Consider the following 12,500-nt stretch of genomic DNA (forward strand, 5'->3'; position numbering starts at 1 on the left):
ATAATAAATTGGTGGGTTTCGAGCATTATTGCTTTTTACTTTGCAAATATTCTTTATGACAGTATGTACATTAATTTGTTCATATCAACTATAACGTACTTTCTTGATAACTATATGTTGATTATCTTTCACTCCTTCATTGAAGAACGTACACACTAGAAGTCAGTTTCTGATATATCTCTATACGTCACAGGTTGATCGTGTTCTTTCATGCACTCGTTTATTGTATTTCTCTTTATGTCATCTTGTATACATCAGAAAGCATCCTTCACTTTATCTCTCTCTCTCTCTCTCTCTCTCTCTCTCTCTCTCTCTCTCTCTCTCTCTCTCTCTCTCTCTCTCTAGAGGTAGACCTACACATCGCTCTGTCAGCCAGACCTGAACACCCCAAAATGGCTTGACACTTCTCTTCACCTCTTGATTCTTGAGGGTCCTTCACGAACTAGGGAAGGAGACCTCGAGAGAGAGAGAGAGAGAGAGAGAGAGAGAGAGAGAGAGAGAGAGAGAGAGAGAGAGAGAGAGAGAGAGAGAGTCTACTTAAATAGTCGGGGAAAAAGATATAGACTGATGAGAAGCAGAAAGGGTCGAGTGGCATTGGGGAAGCTGAAAAATATTTTCGAATAGAAAACGGATATTATAACTTGGTTCTTTTCTTACATTGTTCTCATTTATTAGTTATGCGATTCTGCTAATAACTTCCTACATTTGCTAATGTATTTTATGTTCTTTAATCATATTGGTGCAGGAAGACATGCTTACACGTATTACAATATTCGGACGAATTAAAACGCTGAGTATGGTTAGATATGTGCACTCAACCCGAAAGTGATTTAAAAAGGGATGAGTTATTATTATTATTATTATTATTATTATTATTATTATTATTATTATTATTATTATTGATTTCTAAGCTACAACCCTAGTTGGAAAAGCAAGATGCTATAATCCGAGGGACTCCAACAAGGAAAATAGCCCAGTCAGGAAAGGAAACAAGGAAAAATTAATTATTTTAAGAACAGTAACATGAAATAAATATATACCAAGAGGTTTCATTTGATTGATGGAAAGCTTTTGTAAAGGACATTATAATCAAATAATCTTTGCTAATTGTTACTAACAAGAGGTTTTAGTGACCTTAACTGTAATCGATTTTACTGATGGGTATATTTATAAGAACATTGTGCATTGAGTAAGTAGGAATTTTGATTATGGAAAAGCAAGATATATATGATATAGAGGGAATGCAAATTTATTGTTATTGAAGGTTTCATTACTAATTTTATCTTAAACCTGTCTGATCTTGAGAATAGAAAGGTGGTATGTTAAGAAAAAATATTTTTGTATCGTTCTTGTAAATAGTCTAAAATAGGTAAACATTAAGTAGAACTATTTAAGAAAGAAAATTTGTAATGTCTTCATTAGCATTCCACTGATGATACAAGGCAAAGAGAATGTAGTAAACGAAACCTATTAGAAAACGCATTTATTCTATTTCGAAGAAAATCTAAATTTCTCTATTTAGAAAAATATCTAAATTTCTCTATTTAAAAAAAAATTATTTCTTTATTTAGAAAAAAAATCTAAATTTCCCTATTTAGAAAAAAAAATGCTAAATTTCTCTTATTAGAAAAGATCTAATTTCTCCATTTAGAAAAAATCAAAATTTCTCTATTTCTAAAAAAAATTCTAAATTTCTCTATTTAGACAATTTTTTATGTTTCTCTATTCCGAAAAAAATGTAAATTTCTCTATTTAGAAATAAATATAAATTTCGCTTTAGAGATAAAATTCAAAATTTCTCTAAATAGAAAACAATCGAAATTTCTCTATTCAGAAAAAAACTTAATTTCTCTATTTAGAAAAAAAATTAAATTTCTCTATTTAGAAAAAATCTAAATTTCTGTTTTTAGAAAAAACTCTAAATTTCCTTATTTAGAAAAAAAAAATTGAGATGAAGGAGAATTTCACCTCAGGTCTTAAACTGAGGTCGAGGCGGAACCGGAAAACTCCCTGAACTGTCAAAATTTCTCTCCCTAGCAAATCGAAAATTTCCCCCTAGCAATCGAGCAGGCCAGGGCGCATTCCCGTACACCAGAAGGGTCTCAGCCTTCATAAATAATGTACAAAAATCACCCTCCACAGCCCACCAGTCACCCCCCTCCTCCTCCTCCTCCTCCTCCCCCTATGATACAGGGAAAATGCGAAAGTGAAATGATTGGAGAGAGAGAGAGAGAGAGAGAGAGAGAGAGAGAGAGAGAGAGAGAGAGAGAGAGAGAGAGAGAGAGAGAGATCAATAAACACTGGAATTAGAGATGAGAGAAAAGCAACATCTAACCAAGATTTGGGTGGGGGGGGGGGGGACCTCAGGTGAAAGTTAGGGGAGAGAATAAGGGATGAGGGAGACCATGATAGGGGAGGAATAATTAGGGAAATCGTTATTTGTTATTGATATTATCAGGGTCTCCATGATTATCACTCTTACTCTAATTGCTAATGGTATTGTTGTTATTGTTATTGTCACTTGAAGAATAAATGTTCTGGCTTTATTCGAAGCAAGTAGTCGATGAATATCTGCTTTTGAAGTCTAAGGGTTTCAGTGGTATTTCACAATGCTCTCTATAAATGTTATATCAAAACACATGTGAGGTTGTTCTCCGTTTATCATAACACTAAGATGGTATGCAACAATGTGTTATATTTCTGCTTTCATTTATTTACGTATTTTCTGCTTGTTTTAGGTGTTTCTAGTCGAAATATTTTCTTGAAATAATGTCTTTTATTCTTGCTATTCTGGAGACATGATTAAAAATTGAATAGAATTGGTATTCCTTTAGGTAAATCTCAATTTCATTGCTGTTAATTGTGATTGCTATAATGAAATTGACCATAGAAACAATATCACAATTCTTATTCTTTATTAATTCACACTAATCTTAAATCCAATCTAATGAAATTTACTATGAAACAATCTCACAATTCTTAATTTTTTATTAATTCATACTAATCTTAAATCCAACCATCTCTCTCTCTCTCTCTCTCTCTCTCTCTCTCTCTCTCTCTCTCTCTCTCTCACTCTCTCTCTCTCTCTCTCTCACTCATCTGTTTGAGGCTCGAGGTGAGGATGGCAGGTTCATCCTTGCCAAGATTCTTGGACATGATGAGTCCTACCATGCTAGCGGTATTTTTAGCTTTATTTCAGAAGCAGGTCTTCTGAAAGATATTCAACTTTTAAAATGACATCTTTTCTTTTATGGTTTAGATTAAATATTGTTTTATTTTCTTTATTTGCAATAAATGATATCGGCATCAATGACCGTAGATGTGAAGATGCCAGAAAACCTCAAGTCTCTCTCTCTCTCTCTCTTTCTTTGAGGCTAGAGGTGAGGATGGCAGGTTGATCCTTGCCAAGATTCTTGGACATGATGAGTCCTACCATGCTAGCGGTATTTTTAGCTTTATTTCAGAAGCAGATCTTCTGGAAGATATTTAACTTTTAAAATGACATCTTCGCTTTTATGGTTTTAATTGAATATTCTTTTAGTTTTTTATTTACAATAAACGATATCGGCGTCAATTACCTCAAGGCAATCAATCGCGCTCTCTCTCTCTCTCTCTCCTCTCTCTCTCTCTCTCTCTCTCTCTCCTCTCTCTCTCTCTCCCCTGAGAGTCAGACCATTAATCAAATAGGTACAGAAGAGTTTCAGTAAGGAAAATCCTTCTTTGAAGTTTCCAAAGGTCCCGATCTCCATCTCACTCCCGCCCACAGCAGCGACTTCTGCCGAAGACTCCCATTAGGCTTATTGCTTTCGCAGCATCTCGAGTCTTAGGACGGACAGAAGAAAATAGAGAAGGAGAAGCGGCTCAGAGGACAGAAAGGCAAATTAACTTTCGAAGTAGATAGATTAGTTTAATCTCTTCTTTATCTCTCGTTTTTTTTTTTTTTTTTTTTAGATTTTTCTTTATTATTAGAGCCGGCTGCAATAATTGAGTTTAAAACTTATCGATTTTTATGTAAAGTAATGCCATTTTGAAATTGAACAATCCATTCTCTTTTTTTAGATCTTTTTTATTATTAGAGACGGATAGAATAATGGAGTTTAAAACTGTTATCGATTTTTTTAAAATGATGCCATTTTGAATTTGAACAATCCACTGAATTAGGTTTAATGAAGAAATATTAGAGATGGATGCAATTAATGAGTTTAGAATTATCATCGATTTTTTTTTTTTTTGTGTAAAATAATACCATTTTTAAATTGAACAATACTTTGGATTATCTTCAATGAGGAAATTATCATCGTAGACAATGCTTCGTTTGAATGTAATCTCTTCCTTATCTCTATTTTTATTTAGATATTCATTATTATTAGAGACGGCTGCTATAATTAAGTTTAAAACTATTATATATATATATTTTTAAATTATGTAATTTTGAAATTGAACAATCCATTGGATTAGCTTTAATGAGGAAATTATCATTGCAGACAACACTTCATTTGAAGGAAAAAGAAATATTTCAGATTTTTAAATTTCCTTAGTGTCAACACTGTATAGAAGTGAAGTTAAATTATTGATATAAGGTTAAATTATTGATAGAAATTATTAGGAAAGCCAAGCGCTTGAAATTCTTTTTTTTTTTTTTTTCAATTTTGCGAGGTATTTTAAATTCATTTTTAACTAAATCTAAGACGGCCATATTACTTGTAATTATAGTATATGATTTTCAGATTAGTTTTGGTTGGCGCTTGGAAGTTTTAAAAGTAAGAAATGTTGCATGAAAAGTTAAGTAAAGAATGTTGCATGAAATGTTCAGGAAATATAATGTGAAATATTTAAAGGTATTTAGAATATGTGACGATTAAAGGAATTTACAATGTGTATGGAATGTGCATATTGATTTGTTATGACATATGAACTGTTCGAATTGGTTTATAATGACGTATTAAATGATAAGATTAATTCAAAATGACATGTAAAATGTTAAAAGTTATTTAGAATGACATATGAAATATTAGAAATAATTGAGAAAGCTGTCTTAATCATTTGAATTAAGATATAATTAAGTATGAAATGTTCAAATTAATATAAAATTAAGTATAACATTTTAAAATTAACTTAAAATGACAGTAAATTGTCAATGGAATCTAGAATCACATATAGAACGCACAAATTTATTATGAATGATGCATGAAATGTTCGAATTAATTTAGATTAACTTAAGAAGTGCTCGAAATAATCTAAAATTAGATTTAAATAGTCAATTTGATTAGGAATGACGAGTGAAATAATTCCGCTGGATACATGATGGAAGCAGTAGGAAAGGAAATCAAAGAAGAGGTTCGTAAAATGCCTCCATTAGTGTCCCCTAAAATGAAGGATTTCATTATACAGAAACAACAGTAGACGTAAATGTTATTTACCATACGTAGCAGGCGGGAAGTGGGGCTTTGAGTGGGGTGGGGTTGGGTTGGGGGTTTATGTGTGTGTGGGGGTGGGGGGGGGGGGGGTGGGGGGTGGAGGCCAGGCCCGCCGCAGAGAATGTAGAAATTGGGTCTTAACATATGTATCATCATACTTGGATCACGAATTCTACTGCAGGATGAACCTGTGACTACTACTACTACTACTACTGCTGCTGCTGCTGCTGCTGCTGCTGCTGCTACTACTACTACTACTACTACTACTACTACTACTACTACTACAATATGAAATATAATGAAATAGATATTGGGATATAAAACAGTCATCAAAATATCATTTAGAACATGTTTTGCCAATTGTTTTAGAATAACTAGTGATACTGTTAGCTCACTGGCAGGAAGAAATCATTGCATCAGAATCATTGTGTATTCCTTTATTTCCTTGTTGGAATAATAATAAAAAACAACTAGCAATAACGGTTTTGCTTATTCTCTGCTTAGGGGAGATAAAAGTTTCTTCTGAATGTGGTTAATTAGACATCATTGTCACGTAAGTCTCATTTGGTTCCGTTACCTTAATTTTGGTCTGTCTAATTATGGAGCAGCTGTTGTTTGTTCTTGTAGTTATTGAAATAATTGTCGATATGGTGAGGGTAATGCTGTTAGTGATAATATAGCTCTTTCAGATGCAGTTGAATGTAATTGTTCAGTAGCTACTTTCTTCTTGGTAAGGGTAGAAGAGACTCTTTAGATATGGTAAGCAGTTCTCCTAGGAGCAGGACACTCCAAAATCAAACCATTGTTTTCTATTCTAGGGTAGTGTCATAGCCTCTCTACCATGGTCTTCCACTGTTTTGGGTTAGAGTTCCCGTTGCTTTAGGGTACGCTCGGGTACACTATTCTATCTGATTTCTCTTCTTCTTGTTTTGTTAAAGTTTTTATAGTTTATATATGAAATATTTATTTTAATGTTGTTACTGTTCTTAAAATATTTTTTCTTGTTTCCTTTCCTCACTGTGCTATTTTCCCTGTTGGGGCCTCTGGGCTTATAGAATCCGGCTTTTCCAACTAGGGTTGTAGCTTAGCAAGTAATAGTAATAATATTAAGACAGTGTGGTCTTTTTTTATGTCATCTTCGTGGTTGTAGTCTAAATTACCAATAACTATTATAAAGTTAAGAACACTGATAAATACTTTTCCAAATTTTGAGCTTTACGTGAAATATATATATATATATACATATATATATATATATATATATATATATATATACGTGTGTATATATATATATATATATATATATATATATATATATATATATATATGTATATATATATATATATATATATATATATATATATATATATATATATATATATATATTATGAAATTGGCTGACATTAGAGCTTTTTTTCCGGACCAGACAACGTAGAAGGAATTTGTTTGAAACTGTGTTGTTAAGAAGAAACGAAATAAATGTTTATAAATTTCTCTGCTGACATTTGATGAATAAGATATGGTTTTAATGAGGCATTTATTATCATTCTGTGAGTTATGAATAATTGCTTAAAATCAATTTACCTGCAAATTTGATCAAATGATAGCCCAAAATTTTTTTAAAGAATTTTTGCCTTCACTTACTGAAATGTTTGATATTTTGAGAACCTAGATCGAAGGTTTTAGTTCATTTATCTCTTGCTTTCATGAAAAGAATAATTTACAGTATAGTTATATGTTAGATGTTCTTATTCATATGCATGGAGATTAGAATTAAGAAATTTTCTGTTGCATCTAGAACTCTGAAATGGTTAAACCAAAGAATTATTTTGGTCTTATTAATCTAACTTATTATCAGTAACGTTTCATCCTTTGATATCAGCTTAATTTTAGATTTTATTTTTTGTCTTATTTTCTAGTTACGCAGAAATTTTGATTCCGACCTGGAACTAGACTCCGAAATAAAACATGAGAAAACTCCTTCTGGATCAACAGTTTTCATAAAATCCAATCTCTCTCAGAGCAATTTCAACTTCCTCAAGGAAATTGACTTTAAAAGATGTGAGAATAAGATCAGAACGAAGCACAAAAAGCAATCTTCTTTCGACGTGCGTTTGCTTCAGAACAACTTGGTACATAAGTGGCCATATCTTTGAGATCAAAATTCCCGCCGCATCTACCGCCACTCCACTTTAAGCTTGGTTCACACAGGGCGTTTTTTTTCCGCGTGATTAGATACGCTCGGTCGATTGTTCTAGGTTATCATCATCGGTCGACTGTTCAATGTTAGCACTGCTCAGTTGATTGTTCATTGTTAGCACCACGCGGTCGATTGTTCAATGCTAGCAGTGCGCAGTCTATTGCTCAATGTCAGCAGCGCGTGATTGATTTTTCGATGTTAGCACCGCACAGTCGATTGTTCAATATTAGCTCATAGCAGTCGATTGTTCAATATTAGCAGTGCGCGGTCGATTGTTCATTGTTAGCACAACGCTGTTGATTGTTCAATGTTAGCAGCGAGTGGTCGATTGTTCTGTGTTAGGAGCGCGCGGTTGATTGTTCATTGCGTGCACCACCGGTCGATTGTTTAATGTTATCAGCATGCGATCAATTGTTCATTGTTAGCACCACGTGGTCGATTTTTCCATGTTGGCACCTCGAGGTCGATTGTTCAATGTTAGCACCGCGTCGTTGATTGTTCAATGTTAGCACCATGCGATCGATTGTGCAATGTTAGCACCGCACGGTCGATTTTTCCATGTGAGCACCTCGAGGTCGATTGTTCAATGTTAGCATCGTGCGGTCAATTGTTTAATGTTAGCATCGCGCGGTTGATTGTTCAATGTTAGCACCGCACAGTTGATTGTTCAATGTTAGCACTGCGCGATCAATTGTTCAATCTTAGCACTGTGCGGTTATTGTTCAATTTAGCACCATGCAGTTGATTGTTCAATCTTAGCACTGTGTGGTTGATTGTTCATTGTTAGACTGCGCAGGTTAATGTTAGCTTGTGGAATATTTAACACATAACCGCAGCTTATTGCGGTGGCCTCTAATACGCCGCGTTAGCAACTCCTCCACTTTCCCATTTTTTTTCCCATCTCCTTTTCATTTCACCAGAGAAGACGTAATGACGAAGCAGCATCAGCATTGTTTATCAAATTCTTGTAAGGAAAACGAGGCGGGGGAGGCTGACAAGCATTCAAGAGGTGGGGTCGTAAAACCAGAAGGGAGAAGTCGATGGCGAGCTGGATAATGGTTCCTCGTTTACCGCATAATGGAATGATGAGCGGCATACTAAAAACACAGGCAGCCCCCCGGAAAATATGACCCTTGTAGGCCTTTTATCTGAGGCTTACTCTCCCCCCTTCCCCCCCCCCCCCCTTGTACTTTCTACAGTCTGCCTTTCTCCTGTTTTTTACGCTCCTGGATTCATATAAAAGAGGTATACTGGAAGAGCATACTAAAAGGAACATCTTTGGAAACAGCAATGGTAGTTTGGCCCTCATTGTTAAATGGGTTTTTCGTAGGGACAATCTTTATGTCATACCTCAGAAATGTTGGCTTTTCGTGAGGGGAAAGGACGATCTCGAATGTACGCTTTATTCTTATTTATTTTTTGGTTAAGGTTATGTACGATCTTCATGTGACTTGTTTTTAGTAGAGGTGAAGACGATAGCATACTTCGGACAATTATTAGTCTCTATTTTTTTTTCTTTTTTTTCCTAAAGATCACCAAGAAAATGAGCGCTTGGAAGCCATGAACCAAGAACCAAAGCAATTAGAAAGTAATTTTACCGAATAAATGCTTCCTGAAACCAAGAAATCAAGAAAGGTGGCTCATTTTGACACCATCCCCTTGAAGAAAAAATGTAAATATTGAATGCATATATATTTATGTATATAAATACTATACATGCACGACTATCACTCGCTGCTACGTTCACAATCTGGTTAAACCGAAGAACTTTCAAAAACCAATATGAGACTGAAAGGATTCGGTGAATTTACTTTTATTTTTCTCATATATATATATATATATATATATATATATATATATATATATATATATATATATATATATATATATATATATATATATATATATATATACATATATATATATATATATATATATATATATATATATATATATATATATATATATATATATATGTTTATTTACTGAATATCCTAAGGAACTTTTTAAAGCAATATGACTTGGGACTTTATGGAGCATCGATCTCATGAAATTTACGGAATGAATTTGTTAAGTCATTTTTTTTTTTCTATTCCGTTGCAATACTCCTAAGTCTTTAAAAACAAAACATAAGGAAAGCTAAACAAAGAGACAACCAGCTTCAACTGTATTACCAAATCCGGTAATGTTTTATTTGAGCGAGATCTCGAAAGTAATAATAAGAAATGATCAACGAAATTAAAAAAAAAAATGAATACAGATTTATGAATATAAGATGTTCTGAGCCTTGTCAACTTTGTGCATTACTTTTTCTGTCGCAAACAATTCGGAATAATGCCATGAATATTTCACCTAAAAATTCTTTTCTTTAATCATTAAAAATAACTGTAATTCAATGATTAAGTAAGAAAAATAACTTCTTCCACGTCTTCAATTAAGAGAGCATACTTACATTAGAGTTGAAGCTTATATGAAATACGTCTTTAAAAAGTATTGTCAACTTTGTGCATTAGTTTCTCTGTCGCAAACAATTTTGAATAATGCCATTTATAATTAACCTGAAAAATTCTTGTCTTTAATCATTAAAAATAACTGAATATTCAGTGATTAAGTTAGAAAAATAACTTCTTTCACGTCTTCAATCACGAGAGCATACATACATTAGAGTTAAAGCTTATATGAAATACTTCTTAAAAAACTATTATGAACATTACTGTAAATCTCACAATTTTCTTTATTTCATCATATTTTCCACTGTGAAATGAACCTAGATTCAGGTTCAACTGGCCTTTCTACCTAATTACCCACTCGCTCCCTTGGAAAACTACTCTCAGGCCCTTGAGAGAGAGACCAACCGTTTAATAATAAAACTCGACAGAATAGGAGAGCCTCCACGCAAGCTAAAGCTTTTCTTTTTTATATTTCATAATAAGAGGAGCAAAATCTCTCTCTCTCTCTCTCTCTCTCTCTCTCTCTCTCTCTCTCTCTCTCTCTCTCTCTCTCTCTCTCTCTCTCTCTCTATTTTTTTGCTCATTTGATAAATTTTCACAGTAATGTCATATGGAATTACTTACCCAATGTTATTATTATTATTATTATTATTATTATTATTGTTGTTGTTGTTGTTGTTGTTGTTGTTGTTGTTGTTGTTGTTGTTCTGGATTTTGTTGTTAATATTAATCAGTTAAATCAAACTCACTCTCTCTCTCTCTCTCTCTCTCTCTCTCTCTCTCTCTCTCTCTCTCTCTCTCTCTCTCTCTCTCTCTCTCTCTCTCCTTTTATTTCGAGAATTATACGATGCCAAGACTTTTTGTTACGTGCAAAACAATAATAACAACAATGGCATTTAGGAAATTAGTCGAAAGAAAAACATTGTTTCATTTGAACGGTGACTTCAGCATTATGTTTACTGTATCTGCGACAATATTAGATTCTTGTGAGAAGGACTTGGCCCTGGAATGCATTTTCGCTGCTGTCATCAGTCATTTGATTTCTTTTTAATAATCCATGAATGTTATTAGAATTCATTCTTAAATGTATTATGCATATATACCGTTTCATTTAATATTTTGTTTTTTCTTTTATATCTCAAGTTGAATGATTTCATATTATCTGTGTATTTTGTTATTCATATAAAGTTCCATTTTTTGGCTTCTCACGTAGAACGAACATTAACCCAATTTTATTTTTCATTATTAATCAGATCTTTCTTTCATTTTATCCTTTTAATTACTACTACTTTATAGATAACAGACTTTTCCAATTTTTAAAATTTTCAGACATGTGTTTTCTTGCAATATTTATGTAATTTTATAACTGCATTGTACTTTAACGCATCAGGTACACATGTTTAACTTTCTTATGTTTTTTATAGCTAGGCGTGGATTTCCTTACGCTTAGGACACCAGTTTTACTCAGTGAAATAATTGTAAGACTTAAGTTTTAATTGATAGGATTATTTTCATAAAATATGTATGAGGTCTGCAATATTCTCCAATAGAGGTTAAAGAACCTTTATTTTGTATCTTTTGCCTGCTACGGTTGCATTCTATGTCACATTCTATTGGGCGAATTAGGTTTTCCCTTTGTATAATGGACATCTTTAATTTGGTTATTTTAAAGCTGTTACATTTATATATATATATATATATATATATATATATATATATATATATATATATATATATATATATATATGTATATATATATAATATATATATATACATACATACATACATACATATATATATATATATATATATACATACATATATATATATATATATATATATATATATATATATATATATGTGCATATATATATATATATATATATATAGGTATACATACATACATACACATCAAGCATAAACAGTCTTAGCCTCTAAACATCAGATCCAGCATACATGGCACCAGCTTGAGAAATCTATAATAACCAGGAATCATTATATTTATACAAACATACACACACATACACACATATATATGTATATATACATATATATATATATATATATATATATATATATATATATATATATATATATATATAAATATATATATATACATATATATATATATGTATATGTGTATATATATATATATATATATATATGTATATATATATATATATATATATATATATATATATATATATATATATATATATATATATATATATATATATATATATATATATATATATATATGTAAACACACACACAAAGAACACAACTTTCATTGATTTCAAGCAAAAATAATAAAGTAAGATTGCCAAACTGATGTTAATATCTTGTCTGCTAACCCTCCTTAAACACTTTTTCATCTATAGTTACTCACCATTATCGTTGAATGTCCATTTTACGATACTTTGTCCAGGACCC

General features: G+C 32.1%; 1 long non-coding RNA gene across 1 annotated transcript in view; it reads left to right on the plus strand.

The window, feature by feature from the left end:
• Nucleotides 1-12,500, plus strand: part of LOC137621085 (uncharacterized) — a 377,935-nt gene that overhangs the window by 321,709 nt on the left and 43,726 nt on the right. The window lies entirely within an intron of this gene.

The sequence above is a fragment of the Palaemon carinicauda genome, chromosome 27, assembly GCF_036898095.1.
Source record: "Palaemon carinicauda isolate YSFRI2023 chromosome 27, ASM3689809v2, whole genome shotgun sequence".
Classification (NCBI taxonomy): domain Eukaryota; kingdom Metazoa; phylum Arthropoda; class Malacostraca; order Decapoda; family Palaemonidae; genus Palaemon; species Palaemon carinicauda.